Below are 18,095 nucleotides of genomic sequence, written 5' to 3'. Positions count from 1 at the left end.
CCTTGGAAATAACCCTTAGGCCTCCTGTACACGAACGTTTTTTTTTTCCATTTACGTCCCATTTTTTGCGTTCCATATAGGAACCGTATACGGAACCATTCATTTCAATGGATCCGCAAAAAAAAAGCAAGGTACTTCGTATGCCTTCCGTTTCTGTATTTCTATATTTCCGTTCTGTTCAAACATAGAACATGTCCTATTATTGCCCGCAGATCACGTTCCGTGGCTCCATTCGAGTCAATGGGTCCGGAAAAAAAAAGCTTCCATATGTCTTCAGTATCCATTCCGTTTTTGCGGAACCATCAATTGAAAATTTTATGCCTAGCCCAATTTTTTTTTGTACTTACTGTTTAAACATTATTTTATGCTTCCGTTTACATTTTATGCTTCCGTTTCCATTTGCGATCCGCAAAAAAGGATCACAAATAGAAACCAAATGGAAAAATGGAACAGCAGAACGGAATGGAAATTGAAACACTACTGAAACAAAAAACTAAACACCGTATTCGTAAAAAAAAGGGACCGCAAAAAACTGAAAGAGCCATACGGTTGTGTGCAGGAGGCCTTAGGTTGATTAGTGATGGAGGCTTCTATAGCTGGCCACCACCCATTGGGCACCAATGGCCAATTTAGCCATTTGGGCTGTGGCTGCTATTATGGTACATACAACCTTGAATTCTGCACACAGGAAGATGTATGTGTGAACAGACAAAGCAGAAAGCTCTAGTTACAACATGTATTGGTAAGCTGCTACTAACATAAGAATAACCCTGTTTGGCAGTAAATATTGTGATGTCATCAGCTCTATCCCCATGTTCTGTCTACATGTCAACCAATTCCATGAAGAGTTTGTTTGCAATATATGCAATATAATTATTTTTATACTTTCTTATATACGTCAGTTTTTTATTTATCTCATTGATTTATTTGTGGGAGGAGCTGAGCGCGGAACAGAATAGGCATGCCTACGTACCGTCCTGACCTAACTGGCTGGAGTGTGCCCGACGCCAGTGACGAGGTAAGGCCTGAATAAGTGGGCCACCCAAGAGGAGAGTATGAAGAAGGGGATGGGAGGGAGGGGCAAGAACCGGCCGCCCTCCTGCTTGTAGGAGGGGGTTTAAATACGCTAAGTGCGCTCCTCCCACAATTACAGGCTGCAAGCAGCCTTCAATATTTGTGGGAGGAGCTGAGCGCGGAACAGAATAGGCATGCCTACGTACCGTCCTGACCTAACTGGCTGGAGTGTGCCCGACGCCAGTGACGAGGTAAGGCCTGAATAAGTGGGCAAAAGAGAACTGGCACGTTGCAGGGTATGGAATATTTATTGAAGCATTGAGGCCTACAATGCCAAGGAACAAAAGGCTCTGGATATCTCAGCCTGTGGATTCGGAATGTACCTTGCAAAGCAGGACAACCTCCAACGGCCCATCTTGCGGATGATGTGCGCCGATACCTGGTGACTAGAAGCTGCGGACGCGGCCCCTATACGAAAGGAGTGCCCGGATATCGTGCTAGGGTTGGAACCCAACCCTGCGGCCAGGGTGCGGATGTTGGAGATGAACAGGGTTGAAGACAGGGGCTTACCGTTGACCGGGAGCAACGGGTCGTCTAAAGCGGGAGATGGAGGGAGGCCAGGAGCTCCTGGAGCACCTTGATAGGACACCAACAGTTGGCCGTAGGGTAAAAATTCCACCTCCATGGGAGGACCGGCTTGATTGGTCTTGGAGGACGGAATGGACAGGATGAAGTGGTCGGAGTGCCAGGCGAGATGTCGCCTGAGCAGGGTTGCCCGGGAGATGGCGCTGCAGGTGAACTCCCCGGGTCTGAGGAACCCATAGAACCCGAGGTACATGGCCGCTTGTAATGATGCTTGCTGATTGGCCAAAGGGAGACAGTCTAGGCCTACAGACAATCTGCGGAACCCGCCCGACACTGGTTGCCTAAGTACCCGGACCGCCGCGCTAACACTGAGGGGCTTTGATGCCTCAAGCCTGGCAAAAAGCTGGAGCAACTAGCCCAGCCCGAGGGGACGCCCTGAGGTCCCCTGATCAGGAATCAGGGTGCAGACCACCCAGGTGAGATTGAGCAAACCATGATGTAGCAAAGAACACAAGAATGCCGCTTGAGTGGGAGCAGAGTACAATACCTGATGTAACCATAGTTGTCGAGATAATGGGTGACCATGTCCAAACCCCCGTGATGACCCGGATCCAATGCAATCAGGGATTCAAAAATGCGGAACCCGAACCGGATAACAGAAACCACTGGATACTGCTGGAAAACCCAGAGCGTCTCAGGCAAATGTATCGGATCCCGAATGATTCAGGCAAATGTGTACCACCAGCGGGAAGAGACCTGAGTGATTCAGGCAAATGCGAACAACCTGCGGGAAAAGAACTGAGAGAATCATGCAGATGCGAACAGCCTGTGGGCAAAAAGACCTGAGCGATTCAGGGAATACGTAACCTGGGTGAATCAGGAAAACATACGACCTGGAAATACCGCCAACCTGAAAGAGACAGGAAAATACCGAACCTGAGTGATTCAGGGAATACGTAACCTGGGAAAATCAGGAAAACATACGACCTGGAAATACCGGCAACCTGAATGACAGAGAAAAAAAAAAAAAAAACTGAGCGATTCAGGGAAACCTAAACCTGAGCGATTCAGGAGCACCTGACCTGAGCGATTCAGGGAAACACCTGACCTGAGTGAATCGGGGAAAACGTAGACCTGAGTGACCTGGGCACATACACAACCCGAACATGAACCTGGGCGACTCTGGAACATGAACCCGAGAGATCCAGGTAAAACATGGACCCGAGCGATTCAGGGAAATGCATGAACCCGAGCGATCCAGGAAACACGCAACCCGCGCGACTCCGGGGAATTCAGACCTGGGTGAAAGGGCAATACGTGAATTTTGAGCTAATCTGGGAAATACATGGACCATGTCCAAAACCCCGAACCTGAATCATAAGGAAACGGAATGAACATGGCATAGAAAGGATCGCAACCCAACCGAATCAACGGACAGCGCTGCCAACTCTCCGGTGATACCGGAGACCTAGGAATGGAGGTTTGTGATGAATGAAGGAAGGCTCTGAGCTGCGGAGGAGCGTCATGCCGCCACCCGGCTGGAACTTACCTGAAACCCGGCACCGTGGAGTGACCAGGCACGGAGGAGCGCAGCGACACAATTGAGGATGGATCGAAATTCCGGTGGCCTGAGGCCCTGCTTACATGAAAATAAGCTTGCGTTGGTACGAGACCCGGAGAGAGGTGCGATCAGGTGGCACTGGAAAGAGGCGACGGAGAACCAGGATGCAGCCTGGACGCCATGGCCAACTGCTGGGTGACCCTGGAGAGCCAGAATCAGAGCCCAAGTCGCGCTGCATGCCACAACCTGCGGAACAGGAATCCAGACACTAATCGGGCAACCAGGAACCAGCCGGACGTTGCTTGAACAAACCCCCGAGCGCTACAGGCTGATGCATGGAAACCCGCGTAACTCCGGCGGTGCACTGACTCCCGAGCGGATCAGGCAACATGGAATCCTAAGCGAAACAGGTAATGACAAACCTTCATGAAGATGATGGAACCTGGGTGGGTCGGGCAGTACCTTGGACAAGGTCGGACCTGGCCACTACCTACCCACTGGGAGACCAGGAAAACAGAAGCCTGAGCGGATCAGGCCCACCTGACCTGAGTGAATCAGGGGAATACATGACCAGACTGTTCAGGAAAATGTGCAATCTGGGAACAACCGACCTGGAAGAGGAAGGAAAAACAAAACCCGAATGAGGGAGAACATGGCACCTGAGCGACTCAGGAAACACGCCAGACCTGAGCGATTCAGGGAACACGCCAGACCTGAGCGATTCAGGGAACACGCCAGACCTGAGCGATTCAGGGAACACGCCAGACCTGAGCGATTCAGGGAACACGCCAGACCTGAGCGATTCAGGGAACACGCCAGACCTGAGCGATTCAGGGAACACGCCAGACCTGAGCGATTCAGGGAACACGCCAGACCTGAGCGATTCAGGGAACACGCCAGACCTGAGCGATTCAGGGAACACGCCAGACCTGAGCGATTCAGGGAACACGCCAGACCTGAGCGATTCAGGGAACACGCCAGACCTGAGCGATTCAGGGAACACGCCAGACCTGAGCGATTCAGGGAACACGCCAGACCTGAGCGATTCAGGGAACACGCCAGACCTGAGCGATTCAGGGAACACGCCAGACCTGAGCGATTCAGGGAACACGCCAGACCTGAGCGATTCAGGGAACACGCCAGACCTGAGCGATTCAGGGAACACGCCAGACCTGAGCGATTCAGGGAACACGCCGGACCTGAGCGATTCAGGGAACACGCCGGACCTGAGCGATTCAGGGAACACGCCGGACCTGAGCGATTCAGGGAACACCCCAGACCCGAGCGATTCAGGGGACACACCAGACCCGAGCGATTCAGGGAACACACCAGACCTGAGCGATTCAGGGAACACACCAGACCTGAGCGATTCAGGGAACACACCAGACCCGAGCGATCCAGGGAACATCACCCCTAAGTGACTAAGGGGAGGCAACCCAGCGATTCAGGGAACCTGACCCCTGAGCCACCCAGGGAAGACATGACACATGTGACTTTGGGAACATGACATCTGTGAATTGGAGAAAACATAACCTTGAGCGAATCAGGGAAGACATGCCACCTGCGATTCTTGGGTAGATGACACCTGCAATTTGGAGAACACGACGCCTGAGCGACTCAGGGAAGACAAACCTGACTGAATCAGGGAAGACATGACACCTGCGATTCCAGGAACATGACACCTGCGATTTGGGGAAAAACATGACACCTGCGTTTGAGGAAAACATGACACTTGATCGATTCAGGGATCCGGGAAGACATAACACCTGAGCGATTCAGGGAGACATTGCACCTGAGCGATTCACGGGGACATTGCACCTGAGCGATTCACGGGGACATTGCACCTGAGCGATTCACGGGGACATTGCACCTGAGCGATTCACGGGGACATTGCACCTGAGCGATTCACGGGGACATTGCACCTGAGCGATTCAGGGAGACATTGCACCTGAGCGATTCAGGGAGACATTGCACCTGAGCGATTTAGGGAGACATTGCACTTGAGCGATTCAGGGAGACATTGCACCTGAGCGATTCAGGGAGGCATTACATCTGAGCGAAACAGGGAGACTTTGCACCTGAGTGATTCAGGGAGACATCACACCAGAGCGAATCGGGGAGACATTGCCCCCGAGCGACTCCGAAAGACATACACTGGAGTGCTTCAGGAAAGACATTTTCCCTGGGTGGTACTGGGAACATTGCAAAGCGGATTGGGGACCTTATTTCATGGAGTGAATACGGGATTACTAGCGCCCGAGCACCTCAGGGAGCACGTCATGCCTGAGCGAAACGGGGATGACATCGCCCCTGAGCGAGTCAGAGGACAAATGACACCTAGTGGCTGCAGGGACTTAATTTATTATTAATTTTTCACCAGCATTGCGGGGGTTAACAGGTAGCAGGCCAACAGCCAGAACAAGCATGGTATTGAATCAAAGGTTCCCTTTTTTTTTTTTTTACAACAGCAGTGCGGGGGTTAACAGGCAGCAGGCCAACAGCCAGACCCAGCCTGGCATGAAATCAAAGATTCCCTTTTTTTTTTTTTTTCACAGCAGTGCGGGGGCTAACGGGCAGCAGGCCAACAGCCGGCAGACAGCCGGCGATTCGTTCATAGGAGAACGGAGCCCCCCCGGAGACCCCGCACTGGGAAAATGGCAGGAAGACCGCATGAATGGTTGCATTGCTAACATTGACAAAATGGGAACACCCCTGGCTTGAATGAACCATGGCCTGATGTGCATGCTTGTGGAGCCGTCCCCGCTTGCCCCCTTCACTCTTAGTGAGGCGCGCCGCCCCAACTTGCGGCGCATGCGCCGGAGGGCCCGGTACTTGGAGGGGGGAGGCGTCGCAATCTGCACGCTCCGGCAGCAGCCGCGACGGCGGGACCCAGTGGAGCTTCAGGTCGGCCCGCATCGGGGAACACGAGGTGCCGGTGGTAGGATTGTAGCATTTACCGGAGCAGTTGCGGCAGCGGGCAGTGCGGGGGTTTGACGGGCAGCTGCGCGCTGCCAACCCTGGACGCCCTGAACAGGGAACACGAGGTGCCGGTGGCGGCGCGTCCGACCAGGCCGCAGAGCGGCTATACCTATAACAAGAAACGCGGCGGGCAGCACGAATGGGCTGCGGGGAGATGCCCCGCCGGGAGACGCGACCGGAAGTGACGTCTGGCGCTGAAGCTGCTGGAGCAAGAACCGGCCGCCCTCCTGCTTGTAGGAGGGGGTTTAAATACGCTAAGTGCGCTCCTCCCACAATTACAGGCTGCAAGCAGCCTTCAATATTTATACATTTTTTCTTCTTTCCTTTTATTTTGTCCAGGTATCTATACTATTGTCATCTAATTTATTATTTATTACTTTTAATATATTTTTTCATTTACTATTTTTGTTTAATTCATATATTCCATCATTTTTCATATTTTTTATTTTTTATCATTTTTATTATTTTTATTACTATTTATTTTCATTATTATTTTTTGAAATTATTATATCATATCTGTATGATCATGTCCTTAATGTACTATTATTATTTCAATATTTCTTTATTATATTATGTCATAATATTCCTATATTACAGGTATATACCTTCTATAAACGATTTAATAGTACATTTATTATCATTTCTGTCCACATAATTATTGATTATCATATACATTTCTTGATTTCTTTTTTGTTTATACACATGAATTTCCACAGATAATTTATCTATTTATTTATTATTAATTCAGGGTCATATATCATTATTTACACTTTATTATTATATGACTAATCACACTTAAAAGCTATGTACACCTTTGGGGCAAATTTTTTTGTACTTATTTTGAGCTAAAAATATTTTTTTTAATTGGTCTTTATTAAAAATGTGGAGCCTTTTTTTCTGTACAGAGCTGACATGCTCTAGTAGCAGTCTCTGGATTTTCTCTCTTTTGCATCAGTTGGGAGGCAATGAAAAACTATGATTTTACTTACCGTATTTATTTTTTACAGCGTTCACTTTGTGAATTCCCCTTATGGTACTGGTTCATGGTACCACACTCCTAACCTCTACATTATATTTCTACTTTATTCCCTGAAAATAACCTTCTCACTAGTGATGGAGGCTTGTATAGTTGCTCAGGCTCCAAGGACCAATTTAGCCATTTGGGCTGTGGCTGCCATTATGGTACATACAACCTTGAAATCTGTACACAGGGGGATTTATGTGTGAACAGACAAAACAGATAGCTCTAGTTACAAGTTACAAGTTCTAGTTAGTTATTGCTAAGCTGCTACTATAATAGGAATAACTCTGTTGGCAATAAATATTGTGATGTCATCGGCTCTATCCCCATTTTCTGTCTACATGTCGACCGATTCCCAGAAGAGTTTATTTGCAAACTCTTCTTACAGAACATACACTCACCTAAAGAATTATTAGGAACACCATACTAATACGGTGTTGGACCCCCTTTTGCTTTCAGAACTGCCTTAATTCTACATGGCATTGATTCAACAAGGTGCTGATAGCATTCTTTAGAAATGTTGGCCCATATTGATAGGATAGCATCTTGCAGTTGATGGAGATTTGAGGGATGCACATCCAGGGCACGAAGCTCCCGTTCCACCACATCCCAAAGATGCTCTATTGGGTTGAGATCTGGTGACTGTGGGGGCCATTTTAGTACAGTGAACTCATTGTCATGTTCAAGAAACCAATTTGAAATGATTCCAGCTTTGTGACATGGTGCATTATCCTGCTGGAAGTAGCCATCAGAGGATGGATACATGTTCTCATTCTGTTTACGCCAAATTCGGACTCTACCATTTGAATGTCTCAACAGAAATCGAGACTCATCAGACCAGGCAACATTTTTCCAGTCTTCAACAGTCCAATTTTGGTTTGCTCGTGCAACTTGTAGCCTCTTTTTCCTATTTGTAGTGGAGATGAGTGGTACCCGGTGGGGTCTTCTGCTGTTGTAGCCCATCCGCCTCAAGGTTGTGCGTGTTGTGGCTTCACAAATGCTTTGCTGCATACCTCGGTTGTAACGAGTGGTTATTTCAGTCAACGTTGCTCTTCTATCAGCTTGAATCAGTCGGCCCATTCTCCTCTGACCTCAAGCATCCACAAGGCATTTTTGCCCACAGGACTGCCGCATACTGGATGTTTTTCCCTTTTCACACCATTCTTTGTAAACCCTAGAAATGGTTGTGCGTGAAAATCCCAGCAACTGAGCAGATTGTGAAATACTCAGACCGGCCCGTCTGGCACCAACAACCATGCCACGCTCAAAATTGCTTAAATCACCTTTCTTTCCCATTCTGACATTCAGTTTGGAGTTCAGGAGATTGTCTTGACCAGGACCACCCCTCTAAATGCATTGAAGCAACTACCATGTGATTGGTTGACTAGATAATTGCATTAATGAGAAATAGAACAGGTGTTCCTAATAATTCTTTAGGTGAGTGTATGTTGAAGTGTCAGCAATAGTCTGGGACATACTGGTTCTGTGTGAGGATTTTTATTATCGTCTAAACAAAGTTCTATACAGTATATGACCAGCCCCAGACTAGTGGTCACTCTGTTACTATTCTATCAGGCACTGACAGCTGAGGGGGGGGGGGGGGGGGGGTTAATTGCTAAAACAAGCAGAATCTTAAAATGTATGTCATACATGCACATAAAAAATGCAAACTCCCCTACGAAGTTTATGTTGGAAAAAGTAATTAAAAAAATGTACCATTGCAGCTTTTATACTGTCCTCCGGATGTCAGTGCAACAAGCAACACTCAATTTTCTCAATTTACAGCCTGCAGTGAAATGATATAATCTCTGTAATATCAGGGCTCGGGGAAGTGTTCCTTCACAAGCAGTGCTGCTGGTGTCCACTTACTATGGGAACAGGGTGTAATATCAAGCTGGCAGATGTGCACCTTCACAAGTAGCACCACCAATGTCCTTTAACTATAGGAACAGGGCTGGCCTCCACAAGCAGAAGCAATGGCCAATTGGTAAACATGTGGGCACGTCTGGCGTAGTGATATCAAGGGGCTCACGTGACTTCGGCAACGTCACTTGACCGGTAGTGCAACATATTTAACTCAGGCAACTGTTGGCCACAGTTGCCTGTGATTGGCTTGACTTTGTATCACCACTTGCACTATTGGATCTCGAACATCTGCTTTGGATTCTGGCGCTGACCCTTTGTCTGATTTAGACCCTGATGTAACTTCATAGTACTGACCCCTGGTTGGTATTGGTTCTGGAGATTGCGCTCTGATTTTGTCATGTCTGTTTCTCCTGGTATTGCCTTTGGTGTGATTTGGTTTCTGATTTGTTACTCCTGATTCGGATAATTTTTTTCACTCCTGGCCTGACCCAGCTTGTCTGTTTCTGCATTGGGTCTGTTTAGGACGATATGTCACTAGTTTTTTTATTTTGTCTCCATTTTTTATTCTCCCCAAAAAGGCCCAAGTCCTTAGTTAAGGAGTGAATGTAAACCAGTTGTGGGCCGACATTTAGGACTGGTAATGCAAGTTGGTAGGGACAGTAGTTAGGTTGAGTTTAGGGTCTCACTGGTCCCTACTGTGACAATCTCATTTTTATCTTCTTTTTGTGCTCATTCCAACATCGAAAAACAGAAGTCATCATGAATGTCACACTAAACGATGGAAGCTTTAAAGGTGGCACTTAATCAAGAGCTGAGCAAGTGCCATAGCTGCCTGTGGTTTTGCACGGAAACACTCGTCAGCAGTGTCCATGATTGGAGACAACTCTGATCATGAACATGTAGCCCCTCAGATGCCATGGTCAATTGTGACCAAAGTATCTGAGAGGTAATTTTCCTGGGAGAAAGATGCTAATATATCCCTAATGGTGAGATTGCAGAAGCGGTTCAGCTGTTATGGTAGCCTTCTGAAGGCTTCCAGGTCTGCCATAGTAAAGTTTCTATTAAGCCATTATTAGAAACACAATGATTTTCCCACAGATGGAAATCCATTGCAGTTTATGGTAGAGGGGATCTAATAATTGCATGTTGTCTGGAAAGGGGAGGGCTACAAATAAAGTTAAAAAAGTAAAAAAAAATATGAAAAAATATGTATAATAATAAATAAAAATGAAAGGTCACTTGCAAAAATGCCGTACTACTAAAATATTAAAGTATTCTGTATCCTATACAGTGAATGGAAACAAAAATCAAGCCGGCCGAATGGCCATTTCTGGTTAAAAACTGGTCAAAAGGTCATACATACTTCAAAGTGGTATCAATAAAAACTATAGATTGCTCCATGAAAAAAAGCCCTTTTACACTTCTGTAGATGGAAATATAAGAAGTTATGGGTGTCAAAATATGGTGAATCAAATCAGTTTTTTTCCAAAGTTTTTTATTTCTTAAAGTATTAAAACATAACAAAAACTGTATCAATTTGGTATAGCTGAAATTGTACTGACCTGCAGAATAAAAGTAATGTCCTTTTTACTGCACAGTGAATGCCATAAAAACAAACCCATAAAGCAATGATAGAATTGTTTTTTGTCCAGTTCCACTCGATTAATATGCTTTTCTAGTTTCCTGAATATTTAATGGTGCCATTAGAAAGTACAACTTGCCCTGCAAAAAAACAAGCCCTCATACGGCTATGTGAACGAAAAGATAATAAAAAGTTATGGCTTTTGGAAGGCAGGGTTGAGAGAATGAAAATGGAAAACTAGAACACTGTCGCGGGAAGAGGTTACAGGTGTTGTCTGAATTCAGCAAATGGCATTTATCATGTACAAAAAGTTAATACAAGGCACTTACTAATGTATTATGATATTGTCCATATTGTCTCCCTTGCTGGCTTGATTTATTTTTCACATTATACACTTCTCGTTTCCAGGGGTTATGACCAGCCTGCAGTCCAGCAGTGTCGGCCGTGCTTGCACACTATAGGAAAAAGCGCCGGCCTCTCTGAGATCCAAGACCATGGGAGTGCACATCGGCACACATGCGCAGCAGCTTTCGTCCCGTCCACCTTATATTTGCGCTGCAGCAGTGTCCTTAACTCCTGAAAATGAGCAGTGTATAATGTGATGGAAAACTGAACGAAACCAGCAAAGGAGGCAATATGGACAATCACTATACATTAGTACCTTGTATTAACTTTTTCTACAGGAAAAATGCCATTTGCTGAAGCCAATTTCTTTAGAGGAATATTTCAACACATAATTGGTTAATTCACTTTTTTTTTTGCTTATACTTCAGATAAGTAGTTCTTTTTGCACTGGAGCAACTAGACCACCAAGTAGGCAATGTGGTGATTACCTCAGGAGCCTAGTGGTTATCTTGACTCACGGCTGCTTCCTGGTTAGACAGGACTTAGCATGACAATGTTAATGCACTTTCTCAATCAAACTCTACATATGAACTATCTGCAGGATACATGGCTGTCCTGCCGCACCATTTCATATTATTTCTGGCAAAGAAGATGCTAATTTAATAACCAGATTGTAAACACTAGATTCTTATTCAAAATAGGTCAGTGTTTATAATGTTATATATACAACTACTCACAAAAAGTTAGGGATATTTTGCTTGTGGGTGCAATTCCAGGATGAACCTAAAATGCACTCTAACCTTTACAGGTGAACTTAATGTGACCTTCTCTAAACTTTTGAATGCACATGTCCAACTGTTCAGTGTTTCAGTACTTTTTGCACAACTTACTGGTCTCTAACAAGGAGCTTAACGGCAAAATTCACATCAGGTGTTTGATCCATGAATTGCCCAATAAATTTCCTGTTTCAATTAGAATTGGTATTTAGACAGTCCTGCTCATCATGCTGTTCACATTTTGATATCATGAGACTAATACAACACCTAACAGTTGATCAACAATACCTTGCCATTGCAAGGCTTCAAGCCGGATGTTCTCAGACAGAAGTGGCCACTGAGCTTAGAGTAAATAATAGAAGAAATTCTGCTTTTTGGCGCTACAAAACCCGGTCAAGGCAAACTTGAATTTCAAACTTCTTTTTATTCCAATAAGATAGGTTTCCAATAAAAACGTGTTTCGGGGAATTAAGATCCCCTTCCTCAGGTTAAAAGAATGAGCATATACCTGCAAGTGTACCTGACCACTGGTGTCATCATCTTACATGGTCCAGGGAGCATCTACACTGGACGAGGGACCAGTGGGCCTCAGTGCTGTTCACTGATGAAAGTCGATTCACACTGAGCAGAAAATATGGCTGCTAACGATGTTGGAGTCATCAAGGAGAGCGCTATGTATCAGCAACTGTTGTCACCACACGAGCCTTTGCTGGTGGTGGTGGTGCTACAGTGTGGGCAGGTGTGTCTAGTCAATACAGAACTGCCCCACACTTTGTGAATGATACAGTGACAAGCCCATACTGCTCGAATAACATAATTAATCCAGTCATTGCGCCTCTGCATGAACAACACAGGCCTTTTTTGTTAAGGTGGATTTACAATGCACGATTATTCATACGAATGCTCATTCCTCATAATCTGCTCATCTAAAAGTTCCACCGATCACCCGATGAATGAGCAAAATGCTCGTTCATCAGATGAAATGATCGTTCACATGGACACCTCAACCATTGTTTCTGGGCAGCAGATTGTGTGGTGTAAACATCACCCTGCTGCCCAGAAGAAATTAATCTGTATGGGGACGAGCGATAGCACCTGCCATCGGTCATCCCCATACAATGGAGGGGATCACTACATGTACAACAATACAGAGGTCAACTCTACTGACGAGCAGGAATTTGTCACGAAGGAATGATTCCTTCCCTATAATCGTCTGCTTCATAGGGCCATGTAAACTGGCCTTTACTCCAGTGCAATAATGTGCACAAGGATGGAGTATACAGCAAGCCCTCTCCAAAAAGAAAAGGGCTCACCTCTCTAAAACCTTTACCCCAGTAAGTGGTCTTCCCTCACCAAAGCATAGCGGATCTGACTGTGCTCTAGAGCATGAGTAGGCTGTCACCAGAGCTTCCTCAGAGTTTGAAGCCGAAGTTTTGTTCCTCAGAAGAAGGGAACTGAATTGCAGAGGTGTTAGCAACCTGATGACCACAAACACACCCCATGATCCCTAGAGGGTACACCCATAAGAGCACCACACTCTTTTCCCAGTAATAGATGGCAATTTTGGGCCCTGCTATCATGGTATTCATCACACAGTAGTTATAAAGGAATTATGTTGTGTATGTTACCCTCCTAGCATAGAAAACGATCGCTGAAAGTTTCCACGCGTGACTTTCATTGCTTCAGGAAAATAACATTTATTCACATGAAACAAAAATTTTGGTCCTAGCAACTGAACAATTCTCAAAACAGGAAATATACTTGCTGTGTGTAAGAAAATGTACCTTATCCATTTCCAGTAAATGCCAAAATTATAAGAGTAAGGCCGAATGCACACGGCCATGGAACACGGCTGAGAGCAGGAGCGCACGGCGTCATTGGTTGCTATGACGCCATGCGCTTCATGCCGCCGCTGCACTACAGTAATACTGTACACTTGTATGATCTATACGAGTGTATTACTGTAGTGCAGCGGCGGCATGAAGTGCACTGCGTCATAGCAACTAATGACGCCGTACGCTCCTGCATTCGGCCTAACAATGTGGATAGTCCATGGCATGGAGAGGATGGATTCAATATAGCAGCAATGAGGCAAAACAGCCAATAACATTGACCGTAGACAGCAGGGTGTAATCCAAGGGTGGAGAGAGAGGATAAGCAAGTGATAAGGGGTTCTTAAAAAAGACGGGCCATGCTGGGAGTAACACACAATGAGTGGTAATAACCTAAAGATTCATTCAGATGGCCCAAATGTAGCCTTCCATTTTATGGTTGCAAGACCCTGCACCCCTACAATTCAGGTAAACTAAGCCTAGATTTCCATAGAGTGGGACTAAAATGCCAGCATATTACAACCTCCTGAATAGGGTCTGTAAACTCTATAAGAAAAGTAATGTTGGCAAACTAGAGAGAAGAACCAACAAGTAAAGAGTAATGATTCTCTTCACTTCTACAAGGTCAAGAAATGTATGGGGGGAGGAGATGGTGGCGGCAAATAAATGCCCTTGGTTATGGGGGTGTAAACAGAAACTGAAAATAAGCCGCATTTTGATTTTTCTTCTATGAAAAACCTCTACTATATACACTACTTTTTAATATTTTTGTTTTTCATATATCATTATATTCCTTGCAGTTTACATTTAGTACTAATCCAAAGGCTATGTTTACATTTGAAAGACATCTTACAGTTTAAATGCATACATAATAATTGCAAAAGTAATTGCAGCGAGCCCCTGAGGAGCCAGTGCAGAGGATGGGATTGGTAGTGGCCCTGATGAAATTATGTCTCAGAACAGATGCGATTGTATTATATTGAAAATGAAGACACCGGAGTGCTGGATCTGTTTTTTTCATGTCTAAAAAAAATTTGATCCGGCACCCTTGATTTACATGGCTTTTGGTGCCGGATCTGGTTTCTTCAGTTTCCCATGCCTCACACAAAAATTCTGCTTGTAGCAATTTTGTGTCCGACAACAAACCTAAATAGAAGGTGTTCTGGTACAATCTGTTACGGTTTGTTCAGTTTCATCCCCATTGACAATGAATGGGGACAAAACTGAAGAATTCTGCTGCGGTTTTGAGACCCTGTGCCAGATCTTCAAACCACAAGGACAAGAGACCCTAGACATACGTAAAGGCACTTTAGAAAATTATTTACAAATAGCCATTCAGACTAGTAGTTGCCTTATTTTCACATATGTCTATTGTTACTTATTAATAAGACAAAACTTTTAATTATTAATGTATAAAATAAAAAAATTAAATCATGTAAAAACTTTCTATTGCGTCACATTCTTTTTTACTTTTATGTTTTAAATATATGAGCATTGTTGTTCCCACAGTGCTGTTGAATTATCATGGGACTCAAGGGGGTTGGTCCTTGCGCACTAGTTTCAGCTCACTGCTATATCTGTCCTTCATTACTGCAGTCACTTTAAATGTCTTCCTATTCTAAGAATGCCTCACTCCTTTGTCTTAAAAATGCTCAAACACTGCCCCCCAACATGTTTTGCCAGTAACTCTGGTGTCTTTAGGGGAACGGGCACAAATTTCCTTGTGCTTCGTGTTAGCAAATTGATTTAACCTGAAATAGTGTAAAAAATAAAAAAAAATCATACTTACCTCCTACATTTGCTTGCGACGGTCCGGCAGCCGCCATCTTGATTGAAGATCTCAGCCGAAATCCTGTGCGCAGTGACGTATGATGTCACCAACGCATTTTGGCGCTCACTAATGCACTGACCCACAACGCTGCTCCTTGATGAGCCGGATGACCGGCGAAATGCGTTGGAGCCATTAGGGGTTAGTCTATGTTAGGGTGGATTACATAGGTCCAAGGTTCCAGAGGCTGGGTGTCGCTACTTTCAGGGCGGGTGCTCCGATTGCAGCCATTTAGGTATTTCCCATCAACAGATTAGGATCTATGAGATATAGTGTACCTAGGCACTTTGCTATATTGCTGCAATGTGGAGTTCATACCACCACTGAGACTTGTGAGCTTCATTTGAACCCTTTAGCCTCACCAAATGGTACCTGAACTGACCCTCCATTATATATTATACTTCTTTGAGCACCTTTTTCATCTTATTTTATCTGTCAAACAAAGTAAAAGCTAAGTTTTATATTTTCTAAAAGAGTTCCCAGCTTACCAGTATTAGTTTGAATCTTACTCTCTGGGTTGACCTGACACAGAAACTGGGTGTCAGAATACATATAGTTGGGATCATGTATGAATGCGGCATCTGAGGGGTACAATGACAGGGGGGCAGCGTTATCGCAGCTCCCTGTCATTGCATCTGCTACTTACAAAAAAATGTTCTTCGTGACAAAGTAATTCCTCACGAAGCAAATTTTTTGTAAAATTTGGCGAATCAGCCGAATCGAACATTTCAAAAATTCGCTCATCTCTAATCTCTGTCCTTCTACTAAGTATACAAACAGTTAGGTCTATATATATTTGGACACTGACAAAAATTTAGTTTTTTTTTACCTGTTTACTAAAACATATTCAAGTTATTGTTATATAATGGACATGGACATAATGTCCAGACATTTAGCTTTTATTTGAGGGTATCCACATTAAAATTGGATGAAGGGTTTAGGAGTTTCAGCTCCTTTACATGTGGCACTCTGTATTTAAAGGGACCAAAAGTAATTGAACAATTGACTCAAAGGCTGTTTCATGGGCAGGTGCAGGGCCGTCTTTAACAAGGGGCAAAAGGGGCAGCTGCACTGGGACCAGTTGCTCCTGGGGGGCCCAAGGCAGCTGCCTCGAGCCCTGCTGGCCATTGCCCCGGGCGTCAGGCTGGTCAGCTACAAAGAGTGGTGCTGCCATGCCTGCCTGCAGGGCCGGACTGGGGATAAAAACCAGCCCTGGAAAAAGTTGCACACCAGCCCCACAGCATTGCGTCATTATTTACTTGTTTATAATAGGAGAAAGCATTCATTTTAAAACACGTGTGTAAACACGAATATGAACTTTGCCCCACGATAGCTCTTTTGTAGAACCCCCATTGTTCATATTATCACAGTGTTTTCCCAACCAGGATGCCTCCAACTGTTGCAAAACTACAACTCTCTCAGCATGCTCAGAAAGTGTTTTACCACGCCCTTTGACCCACCCCGTTTTTGTTGGCCACCTATTTAATGATTGTTGCATGCAACATTTTACTTGACCAGCTATTTTAGATATTCTATGGCAGTCCTGTTACAATCCCCCCCAATGAGCCTTTCGACCAAATAATACAAATATTTATAAAATCTCACCCATATGCTGCAAAAAAAATATAAAAAATCTGCAATGTAAAATCGATAATAAAGATCAACTACAAACAAACATATTTCACATAAAAACTTAGTTACTTGGCTTGGCCCTTGGGGATCTCGGACACCACTTTAACACTTGGCTGGGGGCTCGGCGGAGCTGATGTTGTGCTTTATCCTAATGAGAAAGATTTCATAATAAGGATTTGGAGAAGGGGTAGAGGGATAGCAGAGCAGCGAGAGGCTGGTGCTGCTACTAGGGGGTCATACCATGGGGGAGTAATAAAGCCCACATAATGCCCCCCCCCCCCAGTAGTAATAATTCTCCTTATAATGTGCAAAACATACCCCTTTATAATGCCCCCAGTTGAGCTAATGTTCCCATAATGTGCCAATATAAAATACCCCTTCTCAGTGCCCCCGTAGATGACCCCCATAGTGCTCTTCCCCCCCTTCCCCATAGTACCCACCATAATGTGTCCCAGTATAAAATGCCCCTATACAGAGCCCCCCATATAAAATACCCCTTCTTTTTAGCCTCAGTAGATGCCCCTATAGTGCCACCCAATAATCTGCCAGTAATAAGTGCCCCAATAGATGCCCCCAATCATGTGCCAGTAAGATGTTCCCCCATAGATGCCCCCAATCATGTGCCAGTAATAAGAGCCCCCCCACCATCATGTGCCAGTAGCCAGTGCCCCCCTATATCATGTGCCAGTAGCCAGGTTGCACCCCTATCATGTGCCAGTAGCCCCCCTTATCATGTGCCAGTAACCCCCCTTATGTGCCAGTAACCCCCCTTATGTGCCAGTAGCCCCCCCTTATGTGCCAGTAGCCGCCCCTTATCATGTGCCTGTAGCCGCCCCTTATCATGTGCCAGTAGCCACCCCTTATCATGTGCCAGTAGCCGCCCCTTATCATGTGCCAGTAGCCCCCCTTATGTGCCAGTAGCCCTCCTTATGTGCCAGTAGCCCCCCTTATCATGTGCCAGTAGCCCCCCTTATCATGTGCCAGTAGCCCCCCCTTATCATGTGCCAATACCCCCCCCTTATCATGTGCCAGTAGTCCCCCATTATGTGCCAGTAGTCGTCCTTATGTGCCAGT

Source organism: Bufo bufo, chromosome 1, assembly GCF_905171765.1.
Source record: "Bufo bufo chromosome 1, aBufBuf1.1, whole genome shotgun sequence".
Classification (NCBI taxonomy): domain Eukaryota; kingdom Metazoa; phylum Chordata; class Amphibia; order Anura; family Bufonidae; genus Bufo; species Bufo bufo.
This window is presented reverse-complemented; position numbering follows the sequence as displayed.